The sequence below is a fragment of the Aplysia californica genome, unplaced genomic scaffold, assembly GCF_000002075.1.
Source record: "Aplysia californica isolate F4 #8 unplaced genomic scaffold, AplCal3.0 scaffold00597, whole genome shotgun sequence".
NCBI classification, from domain to species: domain Eukaryota; kingdom Metazoa; phylum Mollusca; class Gastropoda; order Aplysiida; family Aplysiidae; genus Aplysia; species Aplysia californica.
This window is the reverse complement of record NW_004797867.1, coordinates 22,910-26,202: the sequence shown is the minus strand read 5'-3', so window position 1 is coordinate 26,202 and position 3,293 is coordinate 22,910.

Genomic DNA, 3,293 nt, shown 5'->3' with positions numbered 1-3,293 from the left:
TAATAATACAAATTAAACACACTTAACACTAAGATGCACAATATTTCCAACATTAGAGCATCATCATCATATATAATATTCACCAGTATCACCATCAACTTAACAATTTCCCCTTTTCTTGTTTCGTTTTTCTAGAAAACATAACAATTTGCACCATGTAATGTTACATTTTTACATAACCTACACATATCGACATCAAAATCAGAACATGGGACAATAAAAAAGGAAGTGTAAAGAAAGGCACTGATCGACGTATCGAGATAAATCAGTGAAGAGTTAAAGAATTTTTTCTTCTCATTTTGATTGAAAGCACAATAAAAATTGAATAATGTCATATTATGAATTACCAGTAGGCCTACCGTAACTGAAGGTTACATAGCATAGATCTAGTAAGAAAAAATTTGATGTGCCATTTTGAGAGAGATATACCGCATAATTTATGTATGTGAGAGAACAGCTAGGTTTCTCTCCCTTTTTATCTGAGTAACCTTCATTGCATGAAAAAAAAAATTAAGTAAATAGGGGGAGTGGGGATGAAAGTTTAAAAGGGGAGATCTGTAGGCTAGCTTTAATCATTATGTTCTTTTTATGAACAAGAGACATAACAACAAAAATGAGGTTTCGAGCAAAACAAATGCACCCAGCATTGTGTTTCGCTCGGAAGATAACTTATTTGGTTACCTCTCCTGTGGTCTGTAATGGGGGATGATGGGATGCGGTAAACAAATGAATGAGACTTTGTTTAGAATCGAGAAAAACACACGTATATATTTGACTGGAAAAACCACCCTCTAAAATAAAAAACATGAAACAAACAACAACAACAAACAAAACAAAACCCCCCCCCCCCCCCCCCCAAACCAACCGTAGGAGGAATAAATAAAATGACAGTTACGATTGTAAACATTATTAACAACGACAAAACATAAAACACCCAAACAAACAAGAAAACGGCAGCGGGACACCCCCCTCCCCTTTCCACCCTCCCCGCCCCACTCACAATCAAAATGTCAAGTTTGCTGTGCTGGTGGTCTGGATCCCTCGTATGACAGCTTTCTTTTCTTCCTGCCTCTCTTTGTTTCATGCGTTGCCATCTGAGTGAGTGATTTTATTTTTATAACCCTTCAAGGCGACGTCATATCTCTGTCTGGGTAAGTTGGGTTTTTTTGGTCCTCTGCTCAGCAATAAATCAAAGAAATTGCGGAACCGGCGTCCGTGGTGTTGCGGTTATGCGCTCCGCTCTGCCGTTGCTTGCCGGAGACCCGGGTTCGATTCCCGCGTAAAGGGAGATATTTTATCGAAGATATTGGTCATTCTGTTACGGCGTTGTATCTCCCTCAGCCTGGGTTGGCTCTGGCAGGCAGAGTCGAAGCCCGCCTCTAAAATAATCTAAATCATGCTGTTTGAGGTATAAAACACTTACACGAAATAAAGAAAACAAAAATAGACCAAAAGGACTGCTTGCGGACACACACGAGGACTTTAAAAAAACGACAAAAAACAAACAAACAAACAAACAACAACCCATAAAAAATACTTTTGTAGTTGCTCAATTTCTCTTTTCCGTCATTGCCTTACCCCCCTGCCTACCACGAGATACAGAAGCACACGCTTATTCCTTGCGACAGATCACCCTGTTAGCAGCCTCTATAATTATCATCTCTTGCATCTTTTGAAGACATTTCTCCTCCCTGGATCGCTCTATCTGTCAGTGTCTCTTCACTCAAAGGACGCACAGGGCGAGACGAATCGTAACAGCACACTTGTTTTTGTCGGAGATTCTCACGCGATTAACGGTTATGTGTCTTTTGTGTTTTTACACTTATTCCTACAGCAATGAACTTTGGTAGTAAATAGGGAACATTTATTTAGAATCTCTTTTTTATAGCTTTATTTATGTTTCCCTCGGAGTCTGAAGTCCTAGGATTCTTTCGAAGCGACTGTCGAGAAATGAGTTGGATTGGAAAAGAACATTTGCACTTAGTTTACGCAGAGGTGGCCCAAAGGAAAGAGAAATGTCTCCATGACTTATGGTTTGAATGACTATGTTCCCTGCGAATGAATGAAGTCTTGATATTTTTCTTTTTAAATCTTAACAATGCGATCTCGAAATTCTGTGTGTGGTTGGAGGGTGCCACTGGTAGGTCCTACTTCTTTACCTTCCCTCTGTTGATTCCGTCTGTCTGTCTTACTATTTCTCAGCGCAAAATGACAATTATTTTGTCGATCTGCTTCTCTTCACTCAAACAAACAAACGAAATGTTGCCTCTAAGTTTCCTTTCCTTTACTTTCCTGTTATAACTTATACCGGAGTCTGTTGTGTTGCTGTTACGCACTTCGCCGTCTCAAGTAGAAAACCTGAGTTCGATTTCCGAATGGAGAGAAAATAGTGATACATTATTGTCGAGTAGCTCGATCTTTCTGCTGGAACGTTGTATCCCTTTCTATCCGTGTAGGCCCTGACAGGTAGGGTCGAAGCAGTCTGCCTCCTGAAAAGTCTACGCTGTGTCGATGATTGCGCAAAAATATCTGCTGTCTTAATCTAAAAAGCGACCTTTCTGTGATGAAAAGAATTGGTATAGGCTCGGGCGAGGCCTTCTATCTTAACTTTCATCTCCTATATTATAGTTAATGTTCTTTTTCCCAGACGACTTCGATAGAGACATGGACACTGTACACCTCAGTTATAATAACTATCCTAGGCCATGCACTGTCATGGCCGCCGGTTTTTGCTTTTTGTAAAACTTCGCGACACTGATGCGCACCATGGACATGCAAATAAAGGACAAAACACAAATCTCGCTATAGTAGAGTGCACGCTCAACTGTTCCCTCCTTGCCCTTCGATTTGGTTTCAGATGAAGTCAACTATAGTATGCTCCATGATTAGCCGGAATTTCGTCCGAGTGTACAGTCTTGGATATAATATCATAAAGCGTTACAAACCTATGGTAGGAACAGAGTTCCAGGCTCCATATTTGGCTCGTATATCCCGCCAATTATAAGCTTAGTTTATGAATGCCCACCAGTACGCATGGCAGGAAGGAGGCATGACTGTTGCTCCCAAAAAAGCAGGCGCGGACCCCTTGTGGAGTTTTGTAAACTTGCCACGCTCTACGCACGGAACGTGTTTTGGTTTTGTTATGATAAAGAGAAGTTTGATGCCTACACGAAAAGTCTAAGCTTTGAGCTTTGAAATGATCCAAAAGAGGGGAATATACATAGATAGATAATGTATTGCTGATAGATAGATAGATAGATAGACAGATAGATAGACATATATATATATATATA